This window comes from Triticum urartu, chromosome 7 (genome assembly GCF_003073215.2).
Source record: "Triticum urartu cultivar G1812 chromosome 7, Tu2.1, whole genome shotgun sequence".
Taxonomy (NCBI): Eukaryota; Viridiplantae; Streptophyta; class Magnoliopsida; order Poales; family Poaceae; genus Triticum; species Triticum urartu.
Window position 1 is genome coordinate 670,741,368 of NC_053028.1, and position 19,698 is coordinate 670,761,065.

Sequence of the window (19,698 nt, forward strand, 5' to 3'; positions counted from 1 at the left end):
ACATGGTTGTAAAACTTTAAATACCATGTTGACTTACGCAGCTCTTGCCCTTTCATATATCAAGTGAGCTAGTTGGAAATGCAGGCATGAGTACATGCTTGCTTTCATATATGTACTTAGAGCATCTCCAGCCGCCCCCCCGGGATACCCCCACGAGCACTTTTTAGACGCCGGCGCTTAATTTTTCTCCCAGCCGGGACCCCAAGAGCTCAAATAGCGCCGGATTTGGCCGAAGTTACGTCCGGCGGTCCCGATCCAAACCCAAAAAGCCGGGAGGCACTTGGGGGCGCCGGCGCTCCTTTTTGCATGCAAACCCCCACATATTGGCCTCTCTCCTCACTCCCTCTCCTCTTTTTCCTGCTAAGCCCACCCGTGCATGTGGGAATCTTTCCCTCGCTCAGCCCCACCTTCTCCGTCCCGCCCCGCCTGCTCCGCCCGCGCGCTCGCCTCCGCCCCTGCAGCCTCCCCCGTCGGCTCGTGCTCGCGCCCTCCTCTGCTCCATTGGGCTCGCCCCCGCCGCCAGGTCGCCTCCCCCGCCGCGCTCGCCAGGTCGCCTCCCCCGCCTCGCTCTGGCTCGCGCTCGCCCCCTCCGCCAGGTCGCCTCCCCCGCCGTGCTCTGGCTCGCGCTCTGGCGGCTGTGTTGCTTGCTTCGGGTGGAAGGCTTTACTTGGACTGCGTGGCGCCGCGGCATGCGCGGGCGCCCGACTCCGGTTTCGCCTCCGCTAGCTCTAGTCCGAGTCGCGCGGGAAGAGGCGACGGGCGATGGCCTCGCAGAGCAGCGTGAGCTTGGCCACCTTCCAGTCCGCGACGGGGTCAGGGACGCCCTCCATCGCCTCCGGCTTCTACTTGGCTGCCTCCAGGGCCGCGAGGGAGACAAGGGCGGCCTCCATCGCCTCCGGCATCTGCTCGGCTGCCTCCGGGACCGCGACGGAGACAGGGACGGCCTCAACCACTACGGCCTTGCTCTGCATGGATTTGTAGAGCGCAGCGGCGAGGAAAACGCCGAAGGTGGGCTTGGGTGGCAGCGGTGGCAGTGGCACAGAGTCCAGTTCGTCTTCGTCGAGGCAGACGAATCTTCTCCTTCTCCGTCGGCTGGCCAACCTGGTGCAGAGGGCCGCCCGCCGAGCGCCGAGCGCCTTCTCCTTCTTCCGCGCCTTCTCGGCCTTGGCCACGCCTCCTCGCTGCGCCCGCGCGCCCTCGTCATGCCTCCTCGCCGCCCGCGCTCACCGACCAGGTCGCGATGGTGCCGGCTGGGTGGCGGGACGACTGGAAAACTTTTAGTCCCCAGTGCAAATATTCCGCCGGGGCCTCCCCAGGAGGTGGAAAAAAGGCCTCCTGGGGGGCACAATGGCTGGAGATGCTCTTACAGGAGTTGAAGAACAGTTTCGTTTCCAACCATCAAAACATCGTGTATTTACCTAGAGCTGCATTAGGCGTTACATGTTATCACTACAGGAATTGACCACTCTGTCGAGTGCCCGAGAAACTTGGCGAAGCCCTGAAAAAACTCGGCAAAAACTTTTTTGGGAACTACTCTCGGCAGAAGGCATATGGATGGTGTACACCCCTCTCACAAACAGAACTTTGTCGTGTGCCGTATGTCGGGCACTCGGCATACATGTTGCCGAGAACCAAAGGGGTCATATCAACAAAATAAAGTGACTTCTCAACCATGAGTCAAGAACGGCGCGGCCATGTCTTTGCCGAGTCCTCCCTGGAGCACTCGGTAAACACCTTCCTATTTGTCGAGTGGCAACTCTAGGCTTAGCTAGCAGCCGCCTGGCCAGCACACTCGCCGCTGATCCCCTCGCTATCCACCATGTGAAGGAGAGCACCGAACTCCAATGTCGAGACACTCACCGGAGTGATGACCGCACATTTCATCATTCAGGGCCACCACATCGGCGTCCAAACTCTCCCACGCTAGCACAAGGTGGATGGGTCACCTCCTTCGCATCGGTGGAGGCTAACCACAGCCGACAATACCGAGAAGAATGCCACCACTCTCGGAATTGTGCACCTTCCATCACCGAGCACTGAAGAGGCATCATCCCGCCGCGAGGCAACAAAGGGGAAGGAGGGTGAACACCTCTCATCCTCCTCTTGGAGGCAACAGTCGCACCTCTACGGCTTTCCTTCGAACTTAAGCTTCTGGCTTGAGCAGCCACGGCTCCGTGAGGAAACTCCCCATGGTGGCGCTGCTAGCCTGAGATGGCATTGACATGCGTCAAATACGCCGGTCCGCGAGGAATCTCCCCATGGCGGCGCTATCTGCCCGAGAGGGCACCGACCTGCGCCAAATGCACTGATCCGCTCAGATCATGCCTCTGACACCGGAGGCACGCCTGTATTTCTGTAGCAACCAAGATGAATATGATAATAGAGGTGTTGTCAATTAAAATACATAAACCATTTTTCTTTATCTATAAAACGGAGCGAAAGCCTGTTCCGAGGAAATACATCAACCATGGAAAAACATGTGCCCTCAAACCTCAACAACACATAGTAAGTTCAAATTATCTCGACCATCCAGATTCCAGAGTTGCGCTAGATAATAAAGCGCTGACAGAACTATCAGCAACACATAATAAAGCTGAAATCCAAACGTTCGGATTAGTTGTTCAAACTTGACCATGCAAAGCTACTCTAGAATCCAGATAACAAAGAGCGCACAGAACGACGTGTGCGATATGCGGAAATGCCTTGTCCTCAGTGCGAGGGGGCGTGATACGTGTTATAGGCAGGGGCGCAACAACCCTGTAGCGCATACATGAGATCTTACAGGAGACTTGGAGAGGAAGGGATAGAGTAGGTTACAATAGATAGATATCAACTAACTACCTAGCCTATCTCCTGGTGGACTCCTAGACTCCTGGCGCATGAGAGAGAGGCCAACGTGACAGGTTGATAAGTTTGTTTGACACCCTCCCTTAATCACAACTTCATCAAGTTGAGATTATGTTTGAAATCTTCAAAGCTTCTAGTAGGCAAAGGTTTTGTGAACCCATCTGCAATTTGATCTCTGGAGTGCACAAAACGAATCTCAAGTTGCTTCTTGGCAACTCTTTCTCTCACAAAGTGAAAGTCTATCTCAATGTGCTTTGTCCTGGCATGAAAAACTGGATTAATAGAGAGATAGGTAGCACCTAGATTGTCACACCATAGACATGGAGGTTGAGTGCCTCTAACACCAAGTTCCCTCAAAATGGATTGTAGCCAGATAATCTCTGCTGTTGCATTTGCCAGTGCCTTATATTATGCCTCTGTACTGGATCTAGAGACAGTAGCTTGCTTTCTTGCACACCACGATATTAAGTTGGGACCAAAAAATACTGCAAAACCACCAGTAGACCGCCTATCATCCAGGCAACCTGCCCAATCAGAGTCTGAAAAGGCACTGACAAGTGTAGATGATGACTTACTGAAATTGAGACCAACATTAAGAGTGTTCTTGACATATCTAACAATCCGTTTTGCAGCAGTCAAATGAACTGTGGTGGGTGCATGAAGGAATTGGCAAACTTTGTTGACAGCAAAAGAAATATCAGGCCTAGTAAGTGTTAAATATTAAAGTGCACCTACTAGGCTTCTGTACCTTGTACTATCATCTAGACTTAGAGGCTGCCCTTCTGTAAGTGACAATTTTTCTGAACTTGACAAAGGAGTGGGTGAGGGTTTACAACCTTGCAGACCAGCTTTCTTTACCAGATCTGCTGCATACTTTTCCTGAGAGAGATGAAGTCCATCCTGATGTCTCTTTACCTCAATCCCTAGGAAATAGTGCAAGTCTCCAAGATCCTTAAGAGCAAACTCAGTGCTGAGATCCTTTAACAGTCATGTAATGACCTCATCTGATGAACTCGTGACAATAATATCATCAACATATATGAGTACAAATATGTATGTATTGTACTTGTTGTAAATAAATAGTGAGGTGTCAGACTTAGAAGGAGCAAAGCCAAGTGTTTGCATTTTGTGACTGAGGCGTGAGACCATGCCCTTGGAGCTTGTTTCAACCCATACAGTGACTTGTCAAGTTTGCACACATAAGAAGGTTTATTTTTGTTCACAAACCCAGGAGGTTGCTTCATGTACACTTTCTCTTCCAGAACACCATGGAGGAACGCGTTCTGCACGTCTAGCTGTCTCAGACTCCAGCCCCTGGGAACGGCAATGGACAAAACAAGACGAATAGTGGCAGCTTTCACAACATGACTAAACGTGTCCTCATAGTCTATGCCATATCGTTGTTTAAAGCCCTTTGCAACGAGTCTAGCTTTGTAACGATCAATTGTTCCATCAGATTTTTCTCTTAATTCTGAATACCCATTTGCAGTCAATAAGATTTTTACCTTGTCTTGGAGGAACCAAATGCCACGTTTTATTTTTCTGCAATGCTACAAATTCTTCATTCATAGCCTTCTTCCACTTTTCATCTTTTAGTGCTGCTTCAAATGTGTGCGGCTCACCTGGCTCACCTGTAGAACACACCATGCCATATTTTGTCACATGTTTATAATCAATAGGCTGTATTACTCCTTTCTGCAAACATGTACGGCGAGGAGATGATGCAGCAGCAGTTGGTGGCACAGACGATCCCGCGACAGATCATGAGACAGCAGCAGCAGCGGGATCTGTGCGTGCTGGATCTTCTGCAGCGAGTGGTGAAGACGCAGGCGTTGCAGCAGTCACAGAAGATCCCGCCCCGCGGAGCTCATCATGGGCGCATGATGGCAGGAGCGGGCCATCGACGCGGGGTCTCACGCCTGTCGGGGCAGCGCCTGTCGGACGACGCAAGTCGCGCCTTTTGTAGCAGATCGGCTGGGTCGGGAACCGGGACCCAGCCGCAGGACGCCGCGTGTCAGCATCCGGTTGGCGCGGGGCGGGGGAGGCCGCCTCCCCAGCTGCGGGACGCCGCGTGGTTGGCTCGGAGGAGTCGCGCGCTGGATCCCGTCCGACCGCACCTGGCGAGGCCGTTGGCGCGGATTCTGGTGCAGATCCACCTGGCCAGTCTGGCGACTCTGGCCCCCCGGATCCCGGAGACGATCCGGCTGACATATCTGGCGACGCAGATCCCGAGGGGGATTTGTTCCCCTGGTTGGAGCACATGAAATATGGCTCTGTATTGGGTATTTCCACATCGTTTTGACTTCCGTTTTTTTCTGTATAGTCTCCTGCATCATCACAAGGCTCACACAAGGTATTAGGAGGGTCAGTCAACATTGAATCATCACAGTTATTGCCCCCTTGATCGGACCCGACTAGATGTGACGGTAAAAGGAGAATCTCTTTGCGAAGAAGTGCACCGGCGTTGGGGTGAAGGTCGGCAAAGGGGAACTTTGTCTCATCAAAGACAACATCGCGAGAAATATAGACCCGTCCAGTAGACACATCAAGACATTTGACGCCCTTGTGTTGAGCACTATACCCAAGAAAGACACACTGTTTCGAGCGGAACATGAGTTTGCGATTGTTGTAAGGTCGAAGATTAGGCCAACAGGCGCAACCAAAAACTCGAAGAGACTTGTAATCAGGTTTGGTGTGAAGAAGTCTTTCTATGGGAGTTTCATTGTGAATGACTCAACTAGGAAGCATGTTTATGATGTGTACAGCAGTGAGAAAAGCTTCATCCCAGAATTTAAGAGGCATGGAGGCACCGGCTAGGAGAGCTAGACCCACTTCAACAATGTGGCGATGCTTGCGCTCAGCCGAGCCGTTTTGCTGGTGAGCATGTGGACAAGACACATGGTGAGAAATACCCAGTGTTTGGAAGAAGGAATTTAGTTTTCCGTATCCCCCCCCCCCCAGTCTGACTGTACAGCAATGATCTTGCTGTTGAACTTTCTTTCAACGAGTGCTTGAAAGTTTTGAAACACTTGGAAAACCTCGGATCGTTTCTTGAGAAGATAGATCCACGAGAATTTACTATAGTCATCAATAAAGCTGACGTAATATGTGTGTCTACCAACCAAACTAGGGGCAGGACCCCAAACATCCGAGAAAATTAATTGTAAGGGCTGAGTAGAAACACTAGTAGAAATATGATACGGTAATTGATGACTTTTTGCTCTTTGGCAGGAATCACAAATGGTTTCAATATGACGCTCACCAACAAACGGGAGCTTATTCTTTCTAAGCAAACGTTCTACTAAGGAAAAAGAAGCATGTCCTAGACGATCGTGCCATCGTGTGGAGGAAAGCTTGACAGCACCATGGGCTTGTTTATTGAATCTTCTGAACTCCGGAAGCAATGGTTAGAGCCCGCGAACACATCTACCTCGATACAGGATTTTCCTCGTGGCCTGATCCTTAATCAAAAAGAAAAAAGGATGAAACTCAATGAAGACATGATTGTCAAGTGCTATTCGATGAACAGAAAGGAGATTTTTGTTGGCACTAGGGACATGCAAAATTTTCCTAAGGTGGATTTTACGATGAGGGGTATGTATAACTGAATGACCAATATGACGGATCCTCATACCTGCCCCACTTGCGGTGTGAATTTGGTCCTTGCCGGGGTACTTCTCACGGAGGGTTACTTTCTCAAGTTCACCCGTGAGATGGTTGGTGGCGCCGCTGTCGAGGTACCAGTTTGTGTCGACGCCGTAGGCACCATCAGCAGCGGCAGCGACCTTTTCCTCATCTTTGGACGAAGCCTCATCTTCTTCAAAACGGTACCAGCAGTCTTTAGCCGAGTGCCCGAGTTTACCACAGATCTGGCAACGCACGGCATCCGGGCGAGACCTGCTATTCCCGCCGCGGCGACACCTAGTGCTGTTGGAGGAGGGGCGCCCGCCGCGGGAGTTGGAGCCGCTGGTGTTGCTGCCACCGCTACCGCCCGGCCTGCCCTTGGAGCGAGGGGGACCACGGTAGCGAGAGGAGGAGCCGCCACGGCCACGGGTCGCGGCGTTGGCAGAAGATTTGAAGCCGCCCGACCCTTGGTACAGGGCCACCCGTTGATCGAAGTTACTCAACATAGAGAAGAGTTTATCGAGAGATACCGGGGTGGTGCGGACGTCGGGGGCAAAGACCAAGGTCTGGTACTCCATGTCGAGGCAGTGAAGGATGTAGCTGATGAGTTCGTCGTCCTGCAGAGGCTTGTCGGCGGCCGCCAGCTCATCGGCGAGGCCACGCATGTGGGCGAAGAAGGCAGCGACCGATTGGGTGCCCTTCTGCGCGCTGAGCAGGGCCGTGCGTATGTTATTGACACGGCTCAAAGACTGCGAGGAGAACATACCTGCGAGCGTCGTCCAGAGCGTGCTCGCCGTGGTGATCGTGGTCACCTGCAGCAGGACCTCTTTGGTGAGGGTGCTGAGGAGATAGCCCAGCACCTGCTGGTCCTCCCGGACCCAGAGATGGTGGAGAGGGTTGGGCTCAGAGGTTTCCTTCCCATCCTTATCTTTGGTGGTGAGGAACTTGGCCGGCTCCGGTGTTGTGCCTTCGGCGTAGCCGAAGACTCCCGCGCCCCTGAGCTGCGGCGTCACCTGCGCGCGGCAGAGGACATAGTTGGTGCGGGTCAGCTTCTCCGTGACTTGGCCGCTGAGGTTGGTCTGGGAAGCGGCGGAGGAAGACATGGCTGGAGATTGGATCGCTAGATGGCTTTGGAGAGGATCGCTCTGATTACCATGTGCGATATGCGGAAACGCTTTGTCCTCGGTGCGAGGGGGCGTGGTATGTGTTATAGGCAGGGGCGCAACAACCCTGTAGCGCATACATGAGATCTTACAGGAGACTTGGAGAGGAAGGGATAGAGTAGGTTACAATAGATAGATATCAACTAACTACCTAGCCTATCTCCTGGTGGACTCCTAGACTCCTGGTGCATGAGAGAGAGGCCAATGTGACAGGTTGATAAGTTTGTTTGACACGACGGTAGATGAACAAACAAGTTCCTTCCTTTCCGACCCCGTTTGGAGATGCCACATTGTTTCCCGTCCCAGGTTCTTGATAATCAGAGTAGCAAGAGCCCAACTGTGCCTCAAGTACACTTCTCACGACGAATGATGTAGACCGTCATCTTCAGCGGCTCCTCGCTCTCCATCAGCTTGAAGAGGCAGATGTCACCCACCCGCAGGCGGTTGCCACCGGCGAAAGACGCCCATCCTTTAACAATCGCCGTGCGAGAAGTCTTGCGCTGCAGCTCCGTGTCCCACGTCCTGCTCTCCTCCTCCAGCTGAAGCGCCAAACTGATCACGCTCCTCTTTCCGGCAGCGGAATTCTTGTTGAGATACCTTGACGCATACTCCGTGCCAAATGTCTTTTTTACATGCATAAGCAGCGAGGGTGTTAGTAAGGCAGGTGCAGATATACTAGAGAAATTTGTGCATGCCTATGTAATCCAAGGACACAGTTGCAATTGAAGAACTGATAGGCCATACCAAATAAAATTTCTTTTCTTTTGAACTTACTAGTAAGCCGCGACAAGCATTGGACCCGTTCAGGATCACGACGTGAAGTGGAACTGTCGAGTCAATGGCTTCTACTTTCTCCAGCAATTTCTGCTCCTGTGCTGGCGTTAGAGAGGGTCTCTCTGGCAGTATGAAGGGGGTCTCAGAAGCTCCCCCAAAATTGTCTCCATTCTCTTCAGGTCCCAAAGATGACGTATCCGGGTGTGCCATATCTGCTCTGCCACCAGGGGAACGGCGAATGCTCTCTTTGTGAAGCTGGAGTACAAATCTATTTTGATTATCATGTATAAAGAAGGCAAAACAACAGTAAAATTGAATTACAAATACTGATGTTCTATGAAGGTCTGTTAGAAGATAAGACCTGATTAAATTGCAAACAAGAGAGCAACTTGGCAGAGGAAGCTCTGCCTTGATTTTCCGATGTATGCATTAATTTTCAGACTGAATCTATTGATCACCAGACTCCATTTGTGATGCTACTAGGGGGATCAATGCAGATCTAAATCAATCACCGATATCTCTTAGAAAGGAAAAACAAAATCACTGATGGTTAACCATAGAACATTCAGTTTCAGAAATTCCTATCATTGTACAACAACAATACCCTCTATATCCTGCCAGTCTCTGACAATCAGCAGAAACAAAATGGAAAGCAAAACAACAGTTAAATTCAAAAAAATGTTGCTGCTCCATGCAGGTGTGTAGAAGAAGAAGAAAAGACATGACCAAATTGCAAACAAAGAGAGAAACTTGGCAGAAGAAGCCCTGTCTTGATCTTTCTGGTGCATGCAATAATTTTCTAATTGAATCTATTGATCACTCGGCTCCATTTGTGATGTTAATAGGGGGATAAAATGCATATCTCTAAATTGATCAGTGGTATCTTTTTAAAAAGGAAAAAAAATCACTGATGGCTAGCAACCATATAAGTTCAGTTTCTAAAATTCCTGTCGTTGTATAGCATGACTGCTTTCTACACTCCTAACAGTTTCTGAAGTTCAGGCGAAATAAGTAAGCAGAACAGAATAAAATAAAATAAAATCTGGGGAACTGCTGCTCCATATGTAGATGTAGAAGAAGAAGAAAGAACATGACTAAATTGTAAACAAAGAGAGCAACATGGAAGAAGCTTACCAAGGTGCTGAAGGCTGCTGCGCTGTAGCAGAATGCATCTCTAGGGAATGCTAGTTGGGCTTACTTATGAAGGGCGCGTTCAGGCACTGGAAGGGCACACGTCTCCGCCCAAAACCACCCAAATCTTCGCCGAAAAGCAACTATGAGCGCATTATTGCAAAGACATGGGCCGAAGCGGAGCGGTCGGGAAGTACAGTCAGTGATCAAAGGCTGAAAGAACGACGAGCAGCTGGGAAACAAATTCCCAGCTCGGCGAACAAGCGAAGCAATCGTGCCCCCCTCAAGGTGCCTAGCGACATCGTCGATCCGAGGATGGTGTCCGGTTATGGCAATGTTGACGATTACCTGCCCGACGATGTACATTATGATCCCATGAAGGTGCAGATACACAGATACGAGTACGGGAAGCCTCTCGTCAAAGATGAAAAATCTTTAACAACGATGATGCGAAGATTACATGATTGGTACTTGAAAATCTGCAGAGAGTCTGGGGAAGGAGTACTTTGTATGCGAGAGTTAAACCGGAGCATGACCTCGTTGGAATTGAACTGTTGCCTATTCCATTTGAGGAGTTCTATTAGTTTTTCAATAAATTGGCCCTCGATAAAACAACGATCACCTGCTACTGTCTGTAAGTACTACTACTTCTGTCATTAAGTCTCTCTATATAGCTCATCTCTTTCATTGCATGTATTTATAATTATCCTCACTATATTATGCAGAATGAAGATCGCCGAATTGAAGAAAAGACAAATCGGTGATATTGGGTTCGTTAACACATATCTCATAGATGCAACTGAGGTTGAACATCGTCCCGGAGATACCGAGGCCAACTTGCTACGATCATTCAAAAAAAAATGAAAACAAAGATATAATACTCTTTCCTTACAACTTCAAGTGAGTGTTACTGTCTTGTGCATATTCGGTTTCCCTTATATATTAGTCCAGGTTATAGTAATGTAATTGATGAGTTATGCATGCGTGTGCACTTTTCACTATATTCTCCTAGAGATTAGGCTTGAGCAGGGAGTAGTAACCGTCTTGGACTCTAAACGAAAAGATCCCCAGGAGTATGCGGACATGACTGAAATCCTCAAGAAGTAAGTTAAATCGATTATTATCCACCATATCAGCAACTTTGTTCATTTCCTGATATCAAGTAATTGTTTTCTTTGTCCGGCAGGGTTTGAAGAAAATTCACCAGAAAAGTTCCGGGACTGCCGAAGGAGCTGGAATTTAGACACCCGAAAGTAAGCACTATAGTAGCATGTTCCGCGCATCTCCTAGTGATTCAAGCGGTAGTTTCATCAATACCATTTAGCATTCTTGCTTATCAGTTTGATTGATCTCTATTTCTTGTAAAGTGGTTGTGGCAGGAATAAGGGAATGATTTTTGTGGATACTACGTCTGCGAGTCCATCCGCCACACGACCTGTGAGCGGGGCGGGTACTCTGACGAACAATATGAAGTAAATAAATAACAACATTCACAATTTTATTTTATTACCATCATTTGTATTGAGTTTCATTCATTCATATATATATGTATTGACCCCCTTCTTCAAATTAGATGTTTCGGAAGCGGGATGAACTCCTAGCACCAGCTCGCATGCGAGCAATTCAAGAGGAATTGGCGGCATTCTTTCTTGACCAAGTGATCGCTGAAGACGGAGAATACTATGTGGACCATGAGTCCGTATGATTATATTTGTAAGAGATAATTATTGTATATATGTAGCCGGTAGTGTCGGATAGATATACGAGAACTTGTTGTTCGACCAATAGACATCCACGCGTCAGCATTTCTGTGCCTGCGGTTTTTGTTTTTTTTTTAAAAAGGGGGGGGTTGGGGTTTTAGGGGGTTAATTTAGGTGTTTCATATATTGTGTTAGCTAGCTATAATTAATAGAGAGAAGTGTCCTCTCTTACGTCCGTGCTTGGTCGACGCTACTTACTATACATACGTATAGAGAGGACTAGACACGCTAGTTAGTTAGTAAGCAAACGAAGGAAACAGAAGATCGTCATGAACATATATGCATACAGAGAGAAGTGATATCGTCCACCTCTCCTTTTCGGATCTCCTGCCTGAGCTCTGCGCACTGCCCACGTGGAGGCAGTCCCGATTCTGGATTGAACCGGGACTAAAGGGTCGGGGCATTAGTACCGACACTTTAGTCCCGGTTCAGGAACCGGGACTAAAGGCCTTTACGAACCGGAACTATAGGCCATTTTTCTATCAGTGAGAAGAAGAAAAATCACATGCGAGAAACTAGACATGCAAAAGTTTACCGAGAAATAATCACATGCGAGAAACTAGACATGCAAAAGTTTAGCGAGAAATAAGTGGGTCTGGGATATTGCATTCGTGGTCGTGGATCGATCGATGTGCGTCCGTTGCGAGCTGGTTGTCCGGCCGGGTGCGGAGACTTGTCCCGTCCCGACGCACCAAGGTCGATGGTCCTAGTTACGCGTGTAATCTAACTATCGTGCCTGTTTGTCGTCGCCCGGCGGTGACCTCGGCCGAAAGCTTGCCGGCGAAGCGAGCAAACTTGGCACTGGGCGCCGACCGCCGACGTACGTACGTGGAAGGAGAAGGTGTAACGTACGTGCGTGCTGGCCCTGGTCTTCTCCTTTCAAATTGTGCAAAGCATATGTACGTAAATGGGCGGCACGAGTGGGAGTTGCAACCAGGACCATGCTGCAGCATCACCGAATTGTGCAAAGCATATGCTCGTCTCGATCAGCACCACTATTTTTTAATTTGTTTTTAACAACGGAAGGTGCACGAAGCGCCAAACTTAACATTTCAGCTCAATAACAGCGTACAACATGGATTACAAATCCTTGGAACTGAAAATTAGAGAGAATAGACACACAAGGCAAGGCATATTCCTTCACCCGCAAAAAAAAAGGCAAGGCATATTCCTGTGAGCTGAAGCATAACAACATATGCCAGGTTCTACTTTTCTCTGTTTTTTTTTTGAGGGGAGAGATAACTCTGTCATTAGCCAGCCCTAGGCCCTAGCCAGCACGCGTAGCAAATTTTCTGAATTGCAAAGGGACAGTCAGGGTCTCTGTAAAATTCTTACATGCATGGAGCCGAGTGTTGACTGAGGACTGTGCATGCATGAAGCAACGACGGGCACAATTTCAGGTCTAAATTAAGGGGAAACATACACCATGCGTAAGGCTATGTCGAATCTACACTCTACTCCACTCTGCTCGATCGGGAGTCAAGAAGATGATGGCATGCAACCTACTGGCACTGTGTGGCTCCCAAAGCAAGCGCAATCAGCGGACTGTGAAGGGAGAAGCTGGCAAAGAAACCCGGGGAATGTGATGGGTTCGGAGCAAGAAGCGAAAACGACGCAGGTCTTGGATCGAGTTTGAAGGAGGGAGAACACCATTGGAGGTCTTGCGTCGGCGTCTTACAGACAGGCAGGGACGCGTATTTTACAGACGTCCAGTCATCATACGGATACGGCCAATAGGTAGATGGATTATATACTAGTATCATACACAGTCGCGTATTAACCATCGTATTCATCGTGACCTCCATGACAGGTACGGGGAGATAGATTGCGTCTAGAACGGGCAGGACCATCAATAGCGATGTCCTTAATTATGTGCAAGTACAGTGACGCATGCACTTGGCATTGCATGTTGTTTTTTACAGGTGCAGGTTTCATGGTGTGTTCAGAAAAAGTGTGCATGCAGACGATGGAGTCGACTTCCGAACTGCCACCTCCCGTCGCGCGCGATGCGTCCATGCATCCTCATCCTCATCCTCATCACGCGCGCTCCGCACGGCCGTACCGGCGGCCGGTCGCTGTGGCCAGTGGCTGGTCCCGGCAGCGCACCATCCATCCGTTGCGTGCGCGGCTCTCCGCGCCTCGGCCGTCGGCGTGCTGGCCCGATCCGTTGCTCTAGCTGCCGGTTGGCCACGCGTTGCCCTCCATCGGCATCCCGCACGCCCCACGACGGCGACGCGTGTACCTGTACCGCACCACACCTTTGCATCGCCTTCTTCCCTACGGCACCACACACTTGTACGCGAGCTGCAAGCGCTCCGACATCGGCCCGTGCCCTGCCGTCGGGAGCGACGGAAAGTCCGAGCCTGACTGACTGACGTGGAACAAAGCCGTGGTTTGGCTTCGACGGTGACGGTTTTGGTGTCGGGATCACATTCTACCCACCGCACCCGCCTGGCTTTGCTGATTCCTCCTGACCCGGCCGGCCGGCCGTCTCCAATTCTTCCGGGGAGTCAGCCTCGTCCCGACGCCAGAGGGCACACAAACTTTACTTTAGTCACGTCAAGGAGAAGTTGCGACCACTATGTTTTCTCAGAGCATCTTCAACAGCAACGGCAAAAACCCCGTACACGCGATAAACTGCCATTTTAATGTGCGTGAGACGTTTTCGTGCGCTTCAGCAGAGACGGGAAACTAGCACGCGAGAAATGGCTGTGCATGCGGGGAAAAACGGGAGGTCGCGCGCTAGATTTGGCGCACCGCTTCCGACGCGCCTATAAATTACGGCGCTCGGCACGCGACCTCCCATCGCTATCCACACTGCCACGTGCTCTCTCCCTGCTTCCTCTGTCGCTTCCTCGCCCCGCCATCGACGCGCCACCATGCCGTCGCCCCGCTGGTAATCTTCGGGCTACCGCGGCGTCCGCCAACGTCCCTCCGGCGCCTTCTACGACGAGATTCGGTCCGGCGACATCCGCCTCGGCCTCGGCACGTTCGAGACCACGCACGAGGCCACCCGCGCGTACGATGCGGCGGCGTGGCGCCTCGAGAGGCCTCGCGCGCATATGAACTTTCACGACGTCTGGACGTGCGAGCAGGCGCAGCGCGTCGCCCCTCCGCCTCGTCTTATAACAGACCAGGACCGGGAGGAACATCGTCGGCGGCAGTGCCGCCTCCTCATCGCCGAGGCGGACAAGCGAGCAATGGTGGAGTGGCGCCAGTGCTATCCGCGGGACGTTGCCGACGAGCACGCCTTCTAGACGGAGAGGACAACAATGCGCCATGCGGAACGGGCGGAGAGGCGTCGGCGAAAGGCACTCGCGGTGGCGCAGTGCGATCTTGTTGGGAAGACGCGTGGCTCGATACCTCGGACGGCACCAGCGAGAATGATGACGACGACTTGCAGTAGGTACTAGTTGCACCGTAGTTTTTATCTAGTTGCGCCGTAGTTTTTATCTAACTATGCTATGATGAACTATGTATGCAATGTAAAATATCTATGCATCGTTGTTTTATTTATTTTAATCTATGCATATGTTTTTTTATATTAGTTTGGAATGCATATGTTTTTTATATTAGTTGGGAGTGCATATGGTGTGTGTGTGAGCGTGCGCAGCATTTTTGCAGCGCCTGCTGGAGCTACTCACGCGCGTTAAAATTTACGGCGGCCGCTGAAGCCAGTGCTCCGCGCCGGACAAAAACAGGCGTTCAACGCTTTTTTAGCACGCCGTGTGTTGAGTGGCTGTTGGAGATGCTCTGACTGTGCGAACACTTCACATTTGATTCACACGCAGCAGAGAAACTCAGAAACAGCTAGCCCACTCTGCACATGGTGAACGCACGTACAGTGCGTGCCAAAAGGAGGGACAACCTGGTAGTTTTTCTCTCTCGCGCGCAGCTCTGCCTGTCCCTTTGCAGATGTTCAACGCAATGGCGGAGCTTGGTGTGATCCTAGCTAGGTGAATTGCTTGGCGGAATCGCGCCCTTGAGACCGACGGGACGTGAGTGGAGACGCAGGGGTCAAGAAAAGATACAGATACCACCACCACCACCACCCAGCACCCTCTGAAATCTCCGCGCGATGGCACCATCGACCACCGCCTCCGCTCCCGGAATTCGACAGCTCGATCGATCGCACCGGCGAAAAGACCGTACTATCTCTCCGTCGCGTGATCAAATCCGAGGTCGTGGACTCGTGGGGTATAAGGCAGCGGTATATTCCCCAGTCCGCCTACATGCATGACATGACGGGCTGTGCTTCCATCCATAGGCCATTTCCCTTTGCCTCTTCTTTCGGCTGATGGATGCGTGGATGGTGTCATGTGCTGATCGTTCTCTCCCGCAGTTCTGTAACCACACAATTTTCAAACAGTCTCGCTAAGCAGCCCATGATATAATGCTGGTGCTAGTACCCCCGTGATGGTAGACATGCTTTAGAAGACGAGTAACCGTGAGTTCAAGAACCTGCCATGATGAGATGATTCGACTATATATGCATGCATGCATGCACACCGCGTCTGCAGTCCTGCGCCGTCTCGCCGCATAGTTTTGTCAGTTTAGACAGGCACGTCTCTCAGGATTATGTTCTGCTTCCGATCCGATCAAACGATACTCAACGATCTCTCTCGTCGCGCAAATCTATCCCACGTCATCGTCGTCGCCTGCACAATTGGCCATTGCCACCAAATGTTAATTTCTAAAAACATGCATGCACCATGCCGAGATCTCAACGAGACAGGGAGCCCATGCGGAATTTTGGGGAGATCTAGATAATTTTCATTCTTCCAATCCACCCGACATCTAGATAATTTTTGGGAGCCGTTATGTGCGTGAGTTTAATGGGAGCATAAAGACATTTTCCATATCCCTTTCCTTTTTGAGACGAACATTCCTATTCGTGCGTCCAATTGTGGCCCATGCTCACTCGTTTATTAGCCGGCCCAATAAAGGTTGGCATCTTAATCTTTCGCTTTTCTTTCGTTGTTTTGTTTTAGCCGGCCCAATTGGTTCCAGTTTTTAACTTTTGCTTTGTTTTCGTTTTTTATCTCTTAGGTAAACACGTGAATTTTTTACACTAACATATATCTTGCACCTATGAACAACTCTTCTCTGGTAGATGAACTCTTTCTAAATACATGTTTTTTAATTTTTGGTTGATGGAATGTTTATAATATGAGATGCAGATTTCAATTTAAATAATTTTGATTTTACTATATAAAAATATTTATTATTTATCAAAAAAATCTCCAGAAACAGAATTTGTATGTACTGTAATTTTAACATTTTTTTCTCGGAAAAAATGGAATCAGCTCTACCAGCCGATCTGGATTTTTTTTGTTGCTGCTGCTTTCTCTAGGGATCATTATGAGCGTTGCATATTTAAAATCCATGCAGGTGGATTCGCGCCAAATTGTTAGTAGTATCCCAGTGCCACGATACATTGACGTGAACTGGATCAATTCCCAATTTTTTTTAAAAGAAATGGGATTTTAGGGGCTGTTCGGTCTCTCTCCACTCTCCAACTCCATGCTGGAGCGGAGCAGCATCTAGTTCTATTTGAGGAGTGGCTGGAAGGCCGCTCCGCAGGCTCCGCTCCGTGGCGATTTGCCGAACAGGGCCTTAATCCCTGGGTATGCATCATCGGAGCTAACTGAATAAATTACGATGCTCGCCACTCACAAGGGAACAGAACCCTGTCGTGGGTTCCAATTGTTGCCACTAAACTCTGGGCAATCACAGCAGGAGAGAGAGACACAAACAGTTGTGACAGCTCGCTGGGCTACTCACCGCGCTAGCACGCCGCCTACTTGCGGTTGCGGCGATGAGAGAACCCTTTGCTAATTTAACAGTTTTTGCCACTAGCTCGCACAACATGTGTTCATTATTCCTCCCATGGTCCAGTAGCGTATGAGTAACTCGTGCATGCACAAGAACCTGTCTTAGTACTGTACTATTTGTGATTTGTTTTCCCCCAAAGGTTCCTGTCTCTGATTTGACTATGAACATCGCGTCTGCAGTCCTGCACCATCTCTCGCATTGTTTTATGAGTTCAGATAGGCTTGTTCGGATTATATTCTGCTGCCGGTCGTTGCTCAATGGTCCATCCCGCTCGCTCGTCATGCAGACTTCCATACTTATTTTATCGCCGGCGAGATCTACTGACAGAATCGTAACCATCATCAGAGTTCAGAGTAGTTAACTGAGCAAGTGGATAGATAGATAGCGCGGCCTCTCCTCGACACTAGGAAAAGAAATGTTGTCGCTGCGATCTTGTTCGGTAGGTGCATGCATGCATGCATTCGTTCGTTGGCGATGATCGATCGACGACGCATACCACGACGTGCAGATAGATCCTCGATGGATCGGCGTTGACGGCCTCGATGCTCGATCTGGTGTGCCGGCCGGCTCCAACGACGGGCGACAGCAGAATTTTGTGGAGATCTGACACCCCCGGCATGCAGATCTCGATGCGGAGGTTTTTATAGGGCGCGGGGTGGGTGGAACGAGTGGAGCAAGAGAAGCGACGTCACCGCCGGCAGCAGCAACCCGACCGAATCCATGGGAATCTCGTGCTCTCGTCACGGGGAACGATGGTTGGAGACTGGAATCTAATTTTCGATCCGGAGATGGACGACGCAACCGGCAATCCGCAAGTGGCATGGATGCGCGCGTGCTGGCATGTGGGCGAGCGGGGCGAGGTCGAGGAGGTGGAGGAGGTGCGGATTGCGGCGTGCGTGGCGCGGTGTTGGCGGCGAGCCGGGGGAGATGGACGGGACGGGATGGCCGGCGTGATCGGTAGATCGAGCTTATGCATGATCGGCGGGTGGGTCGGGGAGCCGTCCGTGTGTCTCGTCTTACGGGGGCAGTGCGATCTTGCCGCCGATCATTCGAGACGGTGCCGCGCAGGGGGAGGCAGCGACGTGGAGACAGGAAATAAAGGAGGAACGAAGACTTTTTTGAAAGAAACAAAAAAAGCATGCTTCTCCTTTTTCGGTGTAGCCCAAAATACTAGTGGACCGGGCATAGTACTGCCCAACCAAGAATGCTCCTATACACTGCTCACTGCGATTTGGCTATCCCATTTTTGTTATTTTCGCTTTTGTGTTCTCAAGATAACATATCATCGGATTTCTCTGACCTTTTCTTTTTCTTATTTTAGCTGGGGTTTTTCAAACTGTGTATTTTTTTCTCCTTCGAGAATTTTCTTTAACATTGATGCACGTTTTTTAAAGTTCTTGAATATTTTGTAAGAATTTTGAATATATTTTTAAACATGATATTTTAAATATATGAATTTTCGTTACAAAAAAAATAAAAAAATAAAATGATGATGACGATAATAATAATAATAATAAGCCAGAAGCTAAAATCTAGGAATAAAACACAATGGAAAACTACAAAAAAATTGCCTATTCATGAGAATATTCTTAGTTGCTTAAATGAAGTTTATAGTTTGGTCTTTGTATATTATTTCCACAATGGTGTTGATTTATTCATTGGCATTTTATTAGGTAGAACCGCTTAAATGAAATATTTAAGAACAAACATTTATATTCAACATTGGAAAATCCATCCCTACGTCATCGCTTGCATCCACCATGGCTAACAAATGTTATGTAAACGTGCATGCACGATGCCTAGATCTTAAAGAGACAACGAGCCCATTTCTTCTTTTCCTTATCTCGATCGAGGAGAGGAATCCAAATGAATCTCTTGTGATGATTAGATTACGCTTTTGTCATTAGATCTTGCCAGGGGATAGTAAATAAAATATATGTGCCAATGCAAACATCGAATGCTAGCTTTCTGTGTTTCAATTTCAACCACAGTAGAATTTTGGCGACACCGTTATGTATGCTTTTTTGGGAGCAATGTAGTTATGTATGTGAGCACAAGACTTCCTGTTTTTTTCATGAAACTTCTTATAGGAAGTTTCAGCCCATGTTCACTCGATTACGAGGGGCCCAATAAAGGATGGCATTTTCTTCTTTCGCTTTTCTTTTTGTTGTCTTTTTTTCATTTTTATTTTGTTCTCTCTTTTCAAAAACATTAACCTTTTTTGTTTTGTTTTTATCTTTTGTGTTAACACGTGAATATTTTACACTAACATATATCTTGCACATATGAACAACTCTTCTCTAGCAGATGGACTCTTTATAAATACATGAAAAAAATTTGGTTCGTGGCATGTTTTATACTCCCTCCGTTCCACAATATTTTTAGCAAGTTTGTGAAAAAAAATGACATATGGAATGCCAAACATATATATCTAGATTCGTCACAAGATGTAGTTTCATAATTTATATAATTGATATTATAGATATAAATAATTTTCTCTATAAACTTGTTCGAGGTTTGCAATGTTTGACTTTTCCAAAAATCTATATGGAACGGGGGTAGTA